This window comes from Tenrec ecaudatus, chromosome 3, assembly GCF_050624435.1.
Source record: "Tenrec ecaudatus isolate mTenEca1 chromosome 3, mTenEca1.hap1, whole genome shotgun sequence".
NCBI lineage: Eukaryota > Metazoa > Chordata > Mammalia > Afrosoricida > Tenrecidae > Tenrec > Tenrec ecaudatus.
The window spans coordinates 165,119,331-165,137,699 of NC_134532.1; positions in this window are offsets into that span (position 1 = coordinate 165,119,331).

The following is an 18,369-nucleotide window of genomic DNA, read 5'->3' on the forward strand; positions in this document are numbered from 1 at the left end:
GTTCACTCTAGTCACATCAGATGCACTTGGAACCAGGAAGACTTTGTCTCTGCCTTCACGCTCTTCATTAGCTTCACATCTATTTCTCATCCTGGACACATTTTTAAATGCACAAATAATCTATGCTTGCAGCATGTGTAGTTAGTAATATAAATATTTAAAATGTTTTAATGACAATACAGTTTGTGTGTTTGTTAGTATTGGTTTTATGCCAATATTAACAAGAAAACAAATAATAGGACATTCTCTTTACCTCAATAATGATTCTTATTTCATTACAGTGACTTGTCTATCATTGAAAATTCCAAGTGTAGTAAGATTATAGTAACTTTTCTTTTGTTAATCACTCAATTCTGTCATCCTGTCACCACCAAAATGTTTCATCTCTCCAATCTAATTACCCAAAGTCAATTTCTAACAATCCCTTCATTCTGTAACTATGAAAAAAGAAGAATATTTTTTATAGAAGCACTGATTAAAAAAGGGAACAGTCAAATAAATTAAGAGGTGACACTCTCTTCAGGATTTACAGTGTATTTTTATGAGCAGAAATTGTGGTTCTTATAATTAATAGATAACATTCATTGTGCTTAGGAAGAAAAAGAGACCAAATGCTTGTTAGTGATGAAGCCAAATAAATATTGAAAGTTGGCTAGGATTAATCAAAAACAAATTCTAAATTTGTTTTACATACCAGTTTATATTCAGTTTATCCTAGACTAAATTAGACCTGTTGTGAAATTCTATAAAAGCTCAAACTTTAAAAGTTAAAATTCTCTTACATTACTCTTTGAAACAAATGCATTAGGCCACCTATCCTTCATTTTTAACTGAAAAATATGTTTTAATTCATAATTTACTTAAATCTAATTCCAGATTTTAATTTTCCTTCAACTGTTTGGTAAATTTCCTGTATAGTTTATATTCAAGTCTTATAAGAATTTTTGTTTTCACAAAGCCTTATACTTCTTCAATATTTTGAAGTCAAAGATGTTTATTGATTATTTTAGAGGTAGGAATGAAAGACAAGATAATTTGTAGTTTTATTTATTCCTCATATAAAAACATAAAATAAATTTCTGTAACCCTTCTAACCAGACCACCCCACACAGAACAGTCCACTTCTTAATCTTAAAAGTGCTTAATATATTAGATTACATAGTAAAAGAGAACCATGTTTGCACAAGGAAAATACGGTTACTTGTCAACCTACTGTGATATGAAGAGATTATCCTGGATTATCTTTGTGGGTCTGATGGAAGCACAGAAATCTCTAAATGTGAGAGAAAGAGCAACCAGAAAATAAGAGGAGGAAATGAGAATAGTGTGGTATATAAAGAGAACTTCAAACCAAGACATGTGGGCAGCTACTAGATGTTAGAAAACCCTGTGGGCACTATGAACCACCTTGTTTTAATCTAGTGAGATTCATTTTAAATTTCTAGTCCCCAGAACTGTAATATTGTATTTTTTTTAATTTAGTACCATCAAGTCTATGATAATTTATTACAGTAGTGTATTAGACAAGGTCCTCTAGAGAGATAAAACCAGATTACTGATAATTTTATATATATAAAGATAGATATATAACATAGGAAATGAGCTGTTAAATTATGTACAGATAGATAGATATATATAACACAAGAAATGAACAGTTAAATTATAAAGCAGTACAAATAGCTCAGTGCACTCACTCAGAGCAACTTCCGTGAGAGAGTTGTGAGACACTGGCAGTCTTTCAAGTCTTGAGGCCTGCCAGGTAATCCTCTGTAGAAAAAGCTAGACTATCTCAGCACAGACAGCAAACAGCAAGGCAGGTCACAAACAGTCACCCAGGTCACCAACCGTCTGTCCCTAGCTACATAGATGTACATTTCAATCGTGTGGGCTTAAAGGGACCTCAACTTACAGCAACACAGTCCACCGGCTAGGGTCCCACAAGTAATGTAGCCTGTAAATTGAGGCGCAGAACAAGCAAGGCAGGGGCATACTGGTCTGATGATCAAAGAGAAAGAGACAAGAAAGATGAAACTTGCCAAAGCATTTATCTCTCTGACCTTCAATTAATCCCACTTTTGTTTGTTGGTCAGTCTGGCACAATAAGCTATCTCAAGTAGCAATAGGAAACTAACACTATATTTAAAGATCTTCTTTGGAAAACTATTTCTTAAGTCTCCAGAACAACTTGCTCTCTTTATTCTCCCCCGTAGTCATCTCTGTCATTTAATTGAACAAATTAAAAAATGTAATAGAATACAAAAGACTTAAAGATATATTGTCTTCTTATCATTAAGTGGTTATTATAGGGTCTGGCTTAAATACATGTCTGACAAATATAGGAAGAAACTGTTATGTGGCAAAGGTTCCTTTTGTGATTAAGAATGACCAGGAAAAATTACTTCAATCTTTTAAGTAAATTTTACTTTAATCAAATTAATAAACCTTCCATTTAAATTTCCTTTCCAGGAGTACAAATATATTGTCCAGAAGATTGTACTTCAGTGATAGCACGTCTGTTTTAAATTCCTTACAATTTATACAATATTTTGAAAAAAAGAGAAAATTATCTTTCTACTTAAGCCCAGATCCTTATAATGTTGAATTGGGATATGTAAATATAAAAATATTAAGCTTCTCTTAATGTATCTGTAACTGAATCAAGATGGCACCTGGAAGAATCACGTGGACAGTGCTTCTGATGTCAGCCAGAAAATTAAGAGGTAATGAGGCCAAAATTGGGAGGCTGGGTACTAAAACTAGATTCCGTGTATTAGGGTCTGGGTCAGAATTCCCCTTGGGTTTTACTCATGAAGTGATTTGAAAACTGGTTGAAATGCTCTAAGTTCACAGCACCTGCCTGCGGGTTCTGCTAATCCCTCACCAGGTCCAGCAGGATGTTGTCTGCCACCCCCTCCTGTGCCTCAGTCCCAAGCACGCAGTAATTTCTTCAGATGACTGTCTAAAAGTGGGCATAATCCCTGACTCACGGAGAGTTTCTGAGAGCTAGCAGCAAGACCTCACATGGGAGTTTCCAGCATTGCTATCCACCTTGCTTCTCCAGTCTTGGGCTTTGCAAATCCTCTCCCCAGTTAGGGACAGATTGACTACATTGGCCAACCCCTTCCCATCTCGCCCCAGCTCTATACCTGCCAGCATGGGTAACGATCGATCATTAGGCAATAATTTGCAGCAATTGAAGCACTGCTTGGATGTTTACACAGTTCTACAACAGCAGTGGCAACAGGACAAATAGGGACACAGGAGAGCAGCCAGTGGTGATTTCATATCCAGTTGGAGCCAAGACACTCTTCTAAGCCCCTTCCTTGGGGTACAGTGCAGCACAGCCCCAATACCAGGCAACCCCACAAGCCTATTATAAAAACGGGGGAAATGCTTGTTTATTTTCTTTGTTAAAATGCTTTCAAGCCAGACCGTGGTCCTTTTTGTAACTTTGAATGTAAACCTGCAGAACTCTGCCCATCAGCATCCATTATCATAACACAGTAGTCAGACTGCTAAGCTGAGCACTGCCTGGGTTTTTTTAAATAACAAAATGGGAAAAGTGAACAGACCATACCTGTTTGGGACGCCACAGACGGACTTAGAAAGGCTTCAAATTGTGGCCTGACAGTGCAGACCAAACCAGTGCCCATGATGCAGACCTGTCCCAACCCAGCCAAGTAGCATGCCTACAATCACTAGCATCAGTCCAGACTCTGAGACTCCCACCACTGGTGGCCATTGCGTCTCCAAGGCACGTTGCCTATATAGCAGTTAGATTCACCACCATACAAGGCCACAGGTAGTCCTTGAAAACATTTTTACCAGTCACACAGAGAAAACACACTAATATGAAGGAAGATAGGAAAACACTATAAACAGAAGGTATGAAATGAAGACAATGGATCCGCAGATGGTGATAATAACTCTGAATTTCAATGGCCTGTGAGCATAATAAATATATATGTGCCTAATGAGAGACTCATGAATGTCATCAAACTACTCAAAAGATGGAAAAGAATTCACAGATTCAACAATCATATTAGGTAATTTCAATACACTGCTATCAGAGAAAGATAGATCAATGGTAAAGAAGCTCAGCAAAGAAGCTACAGAACTAAACACTACAATTAGGCAACCAGACTGATAGATAATTATATAGCTTTCCATTCAAATGAAAAAAAGTTCACATTCTTTTCAAGTCTACATGATTCATTTTTCGTAATAGACCATATGCAGGGACTCAAGTCGAGCCAGAGTAAATTCGAAAAGCCTGGAGATGAATAAAAATATGATCAGAAAAACAAAGACAAAGAGTTGGAGGATGAATAATGATCTTCTGTGACACAAATGGGTAGTGGTCCAGGGTAAGGAGGAGTTTAGGAAGTTTCTAGAAACTAATTAGAATTAGAATACAACATACCAAAACTTTCAAATAGAGAAAGACCTGTTATCAGAGACAGCTTGATAGCAAAAGCCCATATATAAAAAAAATGAAGAGAGACTTATGACTGATACACTATCACAAAACTCTCTGCAACTAGAAGAGTGTCAACAGAACAACCCAACTCCTCCAATAGCAATAAATATATAAATAAATAAATAGCCAAATAAATAAATAAAAATCAGGGCAGAGATAAATGAGTAGAAAAACAAGAGAGCAATGTAAAACATCAATGGAGCATAAAACTGGTCAGACTGCTGGCAAGTCTAACCCAGGAAAAGGAAGGAAAAAAACTCAATAGCCAGATAAGAAATTAAACAAGGAAAATCACAACAGATCCCAATGAAATTTAATGGATAATCAAAAAGTACTATGAAAGTCTATACTCCGATGATTTCAGCAATGTGGAGACATGGGAAAATACTTGGAAAAACCATTCCTCCCTACATTATCCTAGCTAGAGGTCAAGGACCTCAACAGACCCTTAGTGAAAGAAGAAATAGATATGGCTGTCAAGACACTACCAATACAGAATGTTCTAGACCAGATGGCTTCACAGGAGAAATCTACCAAGCATTCAGGGAATAACTGACACCAATCCTCCACAACATATTCCAGAGCACAGAAAAAGATGGCAAACTACCAAACTTTGATACCCAAACAGGGCAAGGATCTCACAGGAATAGAGAACTGATATATCTAATGAACATAGATGCAAAATACTTAACAAATTATTGGCCAATAGAATATACAAGTAAATAAAGCATATCATGCATCAGGTGGGATTCATTCCAGATATACAAGGATATTTTAACATCCAAAAATCCATCAATATAATTCCACATAGATAGGAAAAGGGATAAGAATCATATGATAATATCAAAGGACACATACATACACACACAAAAATTTGACAACAACCAAAGGCCATTCCTAATTAAGACACTCAAGAAGATGGGAATTGAATGGAAATTCCTGAAGTTAATAGAAGTTATCTAAGAAAAGCCAACAGCCAACATCATAGTCAATGGAGAAAAGATGAAAGAAATCCCACTGAATAAGGGGACCAAAGATGCTGCTTGTCCACACTTCTATTCATCATAGTACTTGAGGTCCTAGCTAAAAACATAATACAGCAGAAGGACAGTAAAGGTATCCAATTGGGAGAGGAGGAGGTGAAACTATTGTTATTAGCAGACGACATGATTCTACACATTGAAAATGCTAAAAGCTCCACAACAGGAGTACTGACAGTGATAGAGGAGTATGGAAGAGTGGCTGGATACAAGATCAACAAACAGAAGTGTGGTAGTTACATGATCTGCTGTCAATTTGAAAGGATTAACAGTGAAGGGGTGGAATTTTGCCTGTAAATCAGCTGGCAGCTTGCTGACCTTATTTGGAGGTGATTAGGAGATAAACAGCTTACTGGAGGGAAGACACATGCTCACTCCTTGGGAGACATTGCAACTGACAAGACACATGAAACTACGCTAGTTCCCTGAGCTGGAGAAGCCACGTGGAGACCCCTGCCAATGTTAAGATGCTTACAATGCCAATGGATCCAGAAGACTTCCCACTCACGTGCCTGTGATCCTCCTGCATTCAGCATCATTGCATGTGTTTTGTGAGTCTGAAGAGGAATTTACACATTGGTATCAAACTTTTGGGTAAATATTGGATTTATGGACTTGATCTGGACTGGGATGCCATGTTTTCTCAATATTCAATTGCTCTTTCTTCAACACATATGAGTCTCCCTGGGTTTGTTTCTCTACTCTACCGATACTAACACAAGAAGTCTATTAGTTTGCTATATACATCAAACAAGACCATGGAAGAAGAGATCAAGAAGGCAGTACCCTTCCCAATAGACAAGACAAATTGAAAAGTTTAGGGATATATTTAACCAAAAAAACACCCCCAAAAAACAAAAACACACACACACACACACACACACAAAAGACTTATACAAAGAAACCTAAAGGACCCTACTGCAGGAAACCAAAAGGGGCTTCCACAAATGGGAGCATAGCCCATCCTTGTGGATTGTAAGACTCAACATAGTAAATATGTAAATCTTTCCCAAGGTACTATATAAGTTTAATGCTATCCTGATTCAAATACCAACACTTTTCTTCAAAAAATTGGAAAAACTGACCACCAATTTCATATGGAGAGGAAAGAAGCCCAGAATTAGCAGAGAACTCCTCGAGAAGAAGGACTGTTTGAGGGTTTGCTTTACCTGACCTTAACACCTACGACACAGCCTCAGGGGTCAAAACAATGTGGTACTGGTATAGTCTCTGCAGACAGCAATCTGGTGATATTTAAAGCAAATGGAAATTGAGCAACCTTATGACCCAGCTATCCCTCTAATGGGCAGATTCCCAAAAGAAGTAAGAAATAAACCACATTCAGTCGTCTACACTCCAATGTTTACTGTGGCACCATTCACAATCACAAAGCATTGGAAACAACCTAAAGTTCCAATGGTAGACTAGTGGATAGAAAACTCTGGCAAATACACACACTGGAGTATTACACAATACTAAAAAATACTGATGATCATACGAAGCACATCTTTTCATGGGAAGATTTGGAGTAAAGTTAGCCAGTCACTAATGGACACGTAAAACATGAGTCCTCTGAGGTAAGGATAATCAGCACAGTAGCTATAGAAGAAAAGCCACTATCTTACAATATATGGGTTAAGGTCAGGTAGTCTGGTGGAGATCAGACCAAACCCAAGGAGGTACATGTTATTCCAACACAGAGAAAGGTAAAGGGGAAAGGTGTGGGAGAAAAGGGTTTGGGGAATGGCACGGGGAGGAGCTTGGCACTAATGCACTTAGGGTGAGAATATTGGCCATGTCTCCACAGAACTGGGAGTGTACATGCAGACCCCGCCATGGTACACCAAACCTTGAGGCCAACATAACCACTTGGAACAACACATGAAAAGAGGGAGCCACAGGGCCAGCCCCAATTGGGGCCAAACTGACCCCTCCTTAGAAGTATGTTCTACAGAGGATAACACTAAACTTACAGGTTGGAGAGAGGAGCCAGTATGCCATGCCCACATGGAAACAAACCAGGAAGGAAGAGAGAGAATAAGGGGCCAGACCCTATAACAGCACATCAAGCCAGGAGGATGAGGTCCGTCCAGCGAGCTGCTGCCATAGCTCAAGACATGATGTCCCCTCACTGGAGTGTACCACGACAGGACAATACTGGCGACACAAGGTGGGGAGTTAGTCCAGTCTGAATACCCCATAGCGGGGAGAACCAAGAAGGGAACATAACAGATCAGCAACGGGAGCAAAGCAAAGCCATAAAGCTCCTGAGGAGCCCCCCAAAATAGACTTCAAGTTAGGAGAGGCAGCTCCTGGAATTCTCCCAGGACTAGTGGGGGAATATTTGTAAAGGTCTTCAGATAGACCTGGAATTATTTATTTATTTACTTTGCTAGGGTTTTGTTTTTTTTTTCCCCAATCTTTTGTTTTCTTTTAGTTTTGTCTCTGTTATTGTGGGTTTGTCTACTTATATAAGATAGGCATCAGAAGCAAGCTCGAGGAGAAAGCAACAGGCTGATGGTTCTGGAGGGACTTAGGGGGAGAAGGAGATAGGGAAAGGGAGTGGTGAGTTAACAACTCCATAGACTGGGGAACAACTAGAGAATTAAAATCAACAATGTGGAGTTTCTGGGAGTGTAGGAACAATAGCAGTCTAGCTGAGAGGAATCAATAAGAGGCAGAAGAAGGACAAGCATGATTGATGGTGGGGCAGGAGGAAGATAAAAGGAAATAGGAAAGATCTAGGAAGCAAAGTTATGGATAGGGGTATAAGCAAAGTTGTATACATATGCAAATACATTAATTCATAAAAATAGAGGTATTGGCGTAAGTACATATATTTATAAGGCAATACACTGAGGCAGTGGACAGACTTCAGTCCTCTGCTCATGTCCTCCCTCAAGGCAAGAACACTTTGTTCTAACAAATTGGTATTCTTTGATGCTCACCCTCCAGGCACATTGCCAAAGACAATATGGTGCCTGGCTATCAAAATACATAGTATCTGGAGCCTTAAAGTCTTGAAGTTAAGCAAGCAGCCATCTATCAGAGAAGCAACAAGCCCACATGGAAGAAGTACACCAGCCTGTATCATCATGAGGTGTAAAGAGGATTGGGTAACAGGCATCCGAAGACCTCAAACAAACAAACAAATGAAACCATATTCTTGAGAATGAAAGGGATAAGAGCAGAGACCCAAAACCCATCTGTAGACAAAGGGACATTCCCTTGCAGAAGGGTCCACAGGAAGGGATGAGTCAGCCAGGGCACAGCATAGCACCAATGAAACACAATGTTCCTCTGTTCTTTGAGGCATCCTCACCTCCCCTCTATCCTGACTCCAGTTCTGCCTTTACTTGCAGTCCAGAGCAGAGCATGTCCCCAGGTCTAGATAAGAGATAAGAGCTCACAACACATGGAATTCAGGAACAGGAATGGGAGTACCAATACCAGGAGGGTAAGGAGAATGTGGGGTGAGGAGCTGAGGAAGGGGGAACTGATTGCAATGATTGACAAATAAGCATCACCCCACCACCTCAACCCAGGGGACAAACAGCAAAAACTGTGGGAAAAGGGAGACAGTGGTCCATGTAAGATAAAAATATAATAATGATTGATAATTTATCAAGGGGTCATGGGGGTGAGTGGGTGGAGGGAAAAAGAGGAACTGAAATCAAGGGCTTAATAGAAAGTAAATGCTTAGAAAATAATGATGGTAACATAAGTACAAATATGCTTTATACAATTGATGCATCTATTCTTATAAGAGCTGTAAGTATCCCCAATAAAACTATTTTTAATAAAAAAGTATATGCAACTGCATGCTGAACACCATATATAGTTAAACGAAGAAGTTAAAAATCCATAATTTAATATATCATGTTATTGACATAAATATTTCTTTTATAGTAGCTCCATTCAAAGATTTGATAGTCAAATAACAAAATAATAAGAAAATATACTGATATTCATATATTTGGAAACAAAAAGCAATTAGCTGCCTATAAATGATTAGACTAACTATACTGTCAAGTCGCACAAGGATATTTAAAAAGCATCCAGGAATATTAAAGAAGTTATTACCAAGTGTCACACATAAGATTAGATGAAGCCTTGACTGCCAGAAGACTGAAGCATCTTCATGAAGAATTGGCTCCAGGAATTCTGAGACTATCCAACTTCCTAAATAATGTCAGCAAATATCAAGAGTAGTGATTTGAGCAGATTTACTGAAACCACACCAAATCGGTTTAGCAAGGGGGACCTGAAAGTGCTGGCAGCAAGTAACGCTTACATCTGCTTCTTAGAAAAACGCATTATCCTCTTGCTTTGTGAAAATGTTTTTCCTCAATTTCAAATTGAATTTTAAGTGGCTTTTGTTTGTATATATATATGGTTTTGATGAACTAATTATAACCTACTTCATAGTGATGGCCTCATCACAGGTCAATGTATGGCAGTCAATTTGCCCCACGTTATTAAGACTAATTTTAAAATGTGAAAGGAAAAATGTAACACATATTGGCCGCCGCTATTTTTGCTCGGTGCCATCAAGTCTGTTCCATCCCACAGTGACTGCAGAACAGAAGGAAATACGGCCCCGTTCTGCGCCATCCTCACCATTGCTCCTGTGCCCAAGGCCATTGTTGCTGCCGCTGTGTGAATCCGTCTGAGGGCATTTCCTCTTTACCTCTGCCCTTTCCTCTACCAAACAAGATGTCTCCTCCAGGGACCGGTCTCTCCTGACAACCTGTCCAAAGTATGCAAGACGAAGGCTCTTTGCCTTCAAGGAGCACTCTGGCCTTACTTCCTCCCACACAGAGGGGTTTGTCCTCTTAGCAATTCCTGGGCACTTTCACTGTTCTCCTCCTGCTCCCACTCAAGGGTATCGGTTCTTCTTTAGCTTTCTTTACTCGTGTCCTACTTTCACAAACATGCCTAGTGAGCTTTATAGCATTTAATTCTACATGAAATTGTCATCAACCTTGTAAAAGGAAAGCAAACAAACTTCTGTTACCACAAAACATACGTGACTACATTATTAATGATGACCAGTTGCCATGGCAACTTACAGACAAACACATGTATATGCTGTTATAAAGTAGAAGCTGAAAAGAGGAAATACATAATGTAGCAGATCATAGCAAATAGGAAGAGTTAAAACTAAAAAGAAGAATCATTTTAAAGAAGGAGAATTAAACTCTAGGCAGAAAGTGTGGAGGAAAGGCTACGTCCTTTTTGAGTAAAAATTTGAATATGCTCGATGGAAAGAGTACTTCATCTATTTGTAGTCTTGTTGACAAACAAATATGAGACTAGGCTGTAAGAAGTTTTTTCCTTTTTATTTTTTTTCATTAACAAAAGCATCAGGCACAGGAGTCACAGAATCTTAATTTTTTTGTTGTGTGTTTATTGTTCTTAGTGGCAATTTTTTGCTTTGTTTAATGGTTTTGTTTTGACTTACTATACACATAAAAATTAAGCTTACTGTTACAACTAGACTGAAAGGCAGTTCACTGAAGAGCATGCCCTCTCTCGGGGCATAAGGCAGTGAGCACTCACATGTGCTGTAATAAGCGTGCTCACGCGGAGCCTCTGGGGGGCGCACTGCCCACAAGGACTGGGAAGCTGCACTCCAGACTGGAGGTCCTCCGAGGTCAAGAACTTATAGACAAGGAAGGAAAGTACAGCAAAAAACAGCAGCAACTTAAGCAAATGAAAATCCGGCAGGCATGTTGTTCATCACCAGGTACCATTCATGTTTGAAGAAATCGGAGGCTGATTATAAAACATAAAGAGATTTCTACAGTTTCTCTAGTGCTTAGGACCAAAGCCTTTCTGAGCAACAATCTACATCTGACTTTAAAGTTATTTGAAGATAATACTGAACTGAATCTAACTATGTTGGCCGACATGTCTATGACCAACCGAAACAATTCTAAACAAAGTGTAGAATCACTACACTTTCAGTTACACAGTTAACTCAAGTACTCCTACAAGCAGTCCCCCCCCCCACCTCTGGGATTAAATATTATTTACTTGTATACATTTGTACACAAGTCTCTGTTTGTATATAAAATAGTTATCGTGCAGCTAATTGCTTTGAAAATATGAAGAAGCAGGACTTGTGACCCATATCCAATAACAATAAAGTCCATAGAAACTGACCCAGAGGTGTTCATACTATTGAAATTACACAAATTTTAATTTTGTGTCATCAAGATTGCAGTGAAATGAGTAAATCATAACAAGTTTGTGATTTTCACAAAAGAGGGGAGTTTTTAAAAATGAATGTGAAATAAATATTACGAAAAATACTGAGTTGACTATACAGTTGAAGAAACATGTGAAATCAATACACCAAATACCCGACTCACTGTCATAATATTTCTTAACTCATAGTTACCATATCTCTGGTTTCTGAGACTAAATCTTACAGGGTCAGGCAACCTTGTTGTTTTCAGGAAGAGTGGCTGGAGCATTTTGAGCTAACAGCTTTGCAGTTAGAAGGCCAATATATATAAACCATATTAGCACCAAGACTCCTGAAGTGCAAATCAACATTTTTCAGCGGAACAAGAAGTTTCTGCCAACTGAAGGGCAAAACAGAAAGAAAGAAAAAGAGGACAGAGAAAGAAAAATGTATTTAAAAACTTGAAACAAATCATAAATCTGTAGGACAATATGTCATGGTCAAAAATGGATGAAACTGAAGTCTGTGAAGTAAGGGAGAAAAACAATAGGAGATGATTTCTTTGAAGAAATAATGACAAAAACGTTTTCAAACAGATGAAAAAATGTAATAGAAAAATCTAAGAAATTCAGTAAAACCCAATATATCTTTGACACACACACACACACAAACAATCTCGTACACAGGATTTTGTTGCTTTTTGTTGCTTTGAATTCTTTGGAGGAACATAAATGATTGATTTCCAAGAGGTTACTATTGTCGTTTCTTTTATGCATGCATTTTTATATATGTCTGATAGGATGTATCAGTTTCCTATATTTGCCTTCTGTTTTCTTTGAGAATATTTATAGTTTTAGGTTTTTAGGTCTCGATCTTTCTTGGGGTAGGTTTTGCATTAAGGTGAAAGATACACATTCTGCTTCAGAAGACTGCATTTTTAAGGTAATAATAAAACATTTGACCCACTCATAGAAATCCTATATGATAAAGTCACTTCCCTCAGCTAATCTTCAAGGATGCAGGCAGATGGCATCCTCTTTCCTCCAGGAAGTGTCAGGTGGCTCCTGATGCCCGCATTTCAGTTAGCAGCTGAGCTTAGCAATGTTGCCGTGGAGACTCTTTGAGCAGTATAACTGCCATAAGAAAACATTGAGTAGTTTTAACATTAATGGACTATTTGCTCTATACAGGGGCATCCATTTCAGGGAGAAAAATGGAATGAAAAATAACTTAATTTTTTTCAATAAACATTTTACAATCCCTCCTACAGCCTTTTAAATCTTATCTATCATTTTATTGTCACTTAAATATAAACTTTGCCAGTTATCTCATTATTTAATTGAGAACATTTGTAACTAACACAGGCTAGTTCCCTCTATCCCTCTCCTCTCTCTCCTTCTTTTAAAGGGAGTCTGAGTCAGGACCAATGCAATGATGCTGGGTAGGTAGATCTTCCCACACAGAAGCCCTCATGGCACTGTCATGTCAGAATCTGATTGCTCACCAATTTAGAGGCACTGACTATTGTTTGGCTAGTTTTGAGGTCTTTGCAGATGCTCCTGGGTGGACTTGATGCAATAATCTTTAAGTTACTTATCAAACTCGTAACCTTTTGTGTGACTCACCCAAAAGTCCAATCATAGCCAAGGAGTTGATTCTGACTCATAGTAACCCAAAACAAGGTCTCTGATGCCATACAGATATGCAGGAACAGACAGCCCCATGATAACCAGACAGTGCCACCAGGACTCTTATTAAAATTTAGGCCATCTCTATTATTGAACTTTTTGAAGACACCTGTATTTGAGGCAAGGATCCCATATACTTTGCCTCTATTCCCGAGACTCATAAACCCTACTGTAATATAAATATAATGACAATTTAAAAATGTGGTTTTTGTTTTATTTTATCTCCAATATCAGAAACAGATGTAAGTAGATAGTACAGATGCAATGTCATTTTGTTGAATAAAAAAATTCTAGAACATTAACTTTATTCTAAGAATGGACAATTATTTGGAATATTTCCAACATGTCATTAATATGATCTTAAGACAAATAAAATTTCCTGTGGAAATGAGAAAAGCAAAGAAATATAACCATACTTTGTTTGGAACTTGTTATCACAAAAATATCTTGGATAATCAGTTTATCAGTAACTGTAACAAATAAAGCATATTATTAAGTTTTTAAAAATATTTCAATTGCTGATCAAATATGAGTAAACATTATAAGTGTGTCATGAACTAAAATGTGTGTAATATGTTGGATTTTATCATTGAATGTTTAAAAAGGTACTAATATTGCAAAACTAAATAAATTAGTTTGTGTATATGTAAGAGCCCTTATGGCACAGTGGGTTATGCATTGGGCTGCTAACCACAAGGTCAGCAGTTTGAAACCACCAGCCTCTCCTTGGGATAAAGATAGGGCTTTCTATTCCTATAAAGAGTAACAGCCTCAGAAACTCACAATGGCCTTTCTTCTCTGTTCTTTAAGGTCATTATAAGTTGGAATTGATTAAAAGGCAAGGGGTTATATATGTGTGTGTGCAGGGGTGGGGAATGCCAGCCCCCCCCTCCGACAACTAATCTCAGACTCAATAGGTGCAATTGTACAGTTAAAATATATATAAGGTTATAATAAAGTCATAGAGAGCATGAGAGATAAAAGAAAGATTAAAAAATGGAGACACACATTTCATGGTAGCATGCTCACCTCAGTTCAGCCTCACTTGGTGGTCCACATGGAGAGAGAGGCCAGAAGGTAGGAGAGACAGGAAGGGGAAGGAGGACAAGGGGAAAGGAAACAGGGGAGCGAGGATGGGGGAGAGGAAAGGGGAGTTGATGAGAGGAACTTTATTGCTAACCAAGGCTTGTATATCTTTGGGGGGGGGTGGCGTTCCAGCCCCCTAATTACAGGTAAAGGCATATGCCACAGGAAGGGGTTATACTATAGGTAATAGAGCAATGACAGGGGTCAATCTAGGGATATACATGTAAAAGGAAGAGGAGGGATTGCGGGTATACAGGGCATAAGATGGGCATATCCTAGATTCAGGATGGCAGCCTAACTCTGAATGTCGCTGAGCAGGTTTGACCTGTTCTTTGGCTCATTATAGAAACCATAATCAGTAGAGTGTAAACCCCACCTGCAGGTACCAAACCAAGGATCTGGAGACAGGGAGAAGCAGCCTATTGTCCCTTAACAGCAGGGAGTGGGCCCTACTTGTGGTGGGACCAGTCAGTAGTCTGGCAACTGATTCCATTCAGGGAGGATGTCTCTAAGCATCTGATCTTCCACCGTATGCTGGCAAATAGCCTCTAATGTTTGGCATGTCTTTGGAGGAGACAAAGCTGGGGAAAAGTCTCATTATAAAACCACATGTGTATATACTAATATATCCAAATGCCTAATATGTAAGTATTATATAACACACAAATATATATTCAATGACATTGATTTAATTCTACTCATAAGAACAAAGTATAGAGTTTCTGAAGCAGTAAATCTTTTTGGAAACAGATAACCTCATCTTTTTTCCTCAGAGAAACTGGTGAGTTTGAACTGATGATCTTACAATTAGCTGTTCAGCACTTGCCCAGTAGCATAAGGGCTCTGTGTTAGGCTGGGTTTCCTAGAACACAAAACCAATGCCACTCAGGTATGTATAAGAAAGAGCATTATATCAAGAAGTAATCTTATATCAAAAAGGTATCCCAGGCCAGTCCAACTTAAATCCACGGGTCTGAAGTTGGTCGAATATTTCTTCAAGCTCACATAGTTGCAGACAAGTGACCCAGAAAGGTGATGCAGCATTCAGGAAGATCATAGGCCAGTGAGTCCAGCGTTCTGTGGTTCCAGAGTTAGAGGAAATATGGGTAGGGTGGCCCACATTGGTCTACCCTGAAGCCAGACATAGAGTCCCTGCAAGCAAGAAGGAGAAAGGGAAGAAAGAGAGAAACGGGGTCTCTGCTATTTCTCCTATAAGAAACCACATCTCCTAGGAGGCATCTTCAGTCTAGGACCTGACTCACAGGGTGGGCTCCAACTCCATCACAGATGCAGGATGACATAAACTTTAACTAGCGCAGGCAGGCACACACACGTATTTTACTTAGCTATAAAGATAGTATTTTATTTATATATATATTGCTTATGTATATAGATGTTCATATTTAATAAATATAAACTATAATTTATAGAACTATCCTAATTATTTATTCTTTTTATATCTCTAAATTTAAATAAGTAAGCTAATAAGTTGCAATGAATGAGATTATGAGACAATAAATATGTTGGCCATGAAACTTCACAAAACCAAGCATGAATTTTATGCACCAATAAATATGTTTAAGAATATCAACAGTGAACCCAGAGACAAGGTAAACATTTTTGACAATGACAAACTGGACAAGGGCTAATCCCTAAAATCTATATAAACTATATCACTTCAACAAGAAAAAAACAAACAATCCAATTTAAAAATGGGCAGAGGACACAAACTCACAGTTTTCACAAGAAGACACAAATAAATAAACGGCAGCTATCACTAGCTGAGAAATGTAAATCAAAACAATGATGTGATATTGCCACACCTCATCATTAATAGCATAGTGGAAAGTGAAAACAAATTCAGGGGAGTGTATGGATAGACTGGAAGCCATATACACTGAGGTGGAACTTTAAAAATATGCAACCACTGTGGGCAGCAGTATGGTCCTTACTCAAACAACTGGCAATCTAAATATATAATGACCCAGGAATTCCTTTGCATTGTATATAGCCTAAGAAGTAAGAGCCATAGCATGAACCGACATAAGCAGAACTAAATCCACTGAAGCACGAAACATAGAAACAACCTAAACGCTCATAAGTGGAAAAACAGATAAATACACTTTGGTACATCCACACAGTAGAAAATCATACATCACTAAAATTGATGAAACTGTAAAACACCTTGTGAAATATGTGAATAAGTAGAATATTACACTGTACAAAGTTAGTCAATTGAAAAGGAAAATATTGTATGAAACCACTGTGAATACAGAAAAAATCAAGTTATTTTCCTTACCAGAAAAAAAGAGACTTTGATGATTAATAGATGCAGGCGGGAAAGGGAGGTAAGAAGGGGCAATGTTCTAGAGGGGAGATGATTTGAGTGCGGCGGAGGATAGTAGTCTACAAAAGGGAGAAGAACAAAAAGGGGCGGAGCAAACTTGGAATATTTGATTCAAGTTGTTGAATACAGAAGTGGTGATCTGAAATGTGAACCCTCACACAATACATTGTTTAAAGTATATAAAAATCAATACAAAATAAGATTTAAAAATTAAATCAAACCATAACCAAACTCACTGCCATCTGATCCTTCTGACTCATAGCATATTTTACTACATATAATTTTTAAAGTTAAAGGAATTCTTACTAAATTAACATTATTGCAGTAAGTAAAAATAGATATAAAAACTATATTTAACTTTGATAATTTAAGTCTACTTAGTTGGTAATTCATAAACATTATTATTTGGTGATTCTTCTTATTTTATATATCTGAATTAAAAACAAAATATCAATTTTATACTAGAATTTTCAGAGAGAGAGCTAAAAAAGAAATGCTACAAAACCAGCAAAAATAATTCTGGGAAGACGGCTCCAAGATAGAGTCCCCTGCTTAGAATTCCCTTTGCATGGCCCAGAGATCAACAATGAGAAGCCCATTTATGGGAAGTTAGATGCAGGACCTAGACTCTCAGCACTATAGGATTATTCTAGAACTCTTTCTCCTGTTTTCTTCCATGAAAAATGCAGTGGAGCTTGCTGTGGGAAAATATCCCAACCCAGCCCGTTTCCCAATTGGAGCCCATGGCCCTACGCCCTCACAGACAACTGGGAGACCTGGATAGTGGAGCTCATCTTGGACCTTAGGACAGAGCTTTCGTAGTTTAATTCATTCACTGGAGCCCCTTTCCTCTCCTTCTTGCAAGGGTGCATATTTAATGGCCACCAGATAAAAACTCTCAACTAAATAGAAAGGGTTCCCACCCCAGTAAGACAGGAATTCAACCTGAACCCTCTAGTGGTTTCAGTTATATTAGATTTTTTTCCTATTTTTATTTGAGAAAGAAAACCACAAAACTCATTTCCCTACCAAAGGAACCTGAACCTAGCATTCCCATGTTTCTCGGGAGTTCCCACTCCCCTATTGAGGTGTCTGACTGACACCAGGACTTACTGTCCTTAGCAGGACTGCCTTCTGATTGGAAGTCTTCCTTTTCCTCCCTCTTTTGGCCCCCACTCCAATTGCCTACTTCCACCTGGGACCACAGGGAAAAAGCCACACACTGAGATGTGCAAAAATTCACAATAAAAGTGCCTTCTGCTATAAACACAATAAAACAAGGGCTGTACTCTGACTATATAATACACAGGGTTGAAAAGTGACTCTGAAAGCTGTCTTAATATATTCCTCACTACCTCAACCACCATTAATCCAAGAGCCCGCTTCCTCCACCTCAGTAACACACGCTCTCTTATAACAGACCAACTCACCAAACATTACTATAATTAACAGGAAGGCTTCCTATGAGTAACACCCTCACTTAAAATCTATTCATGAGCACCTACATCCCACCTCCTACCCACCCATCACTCCTT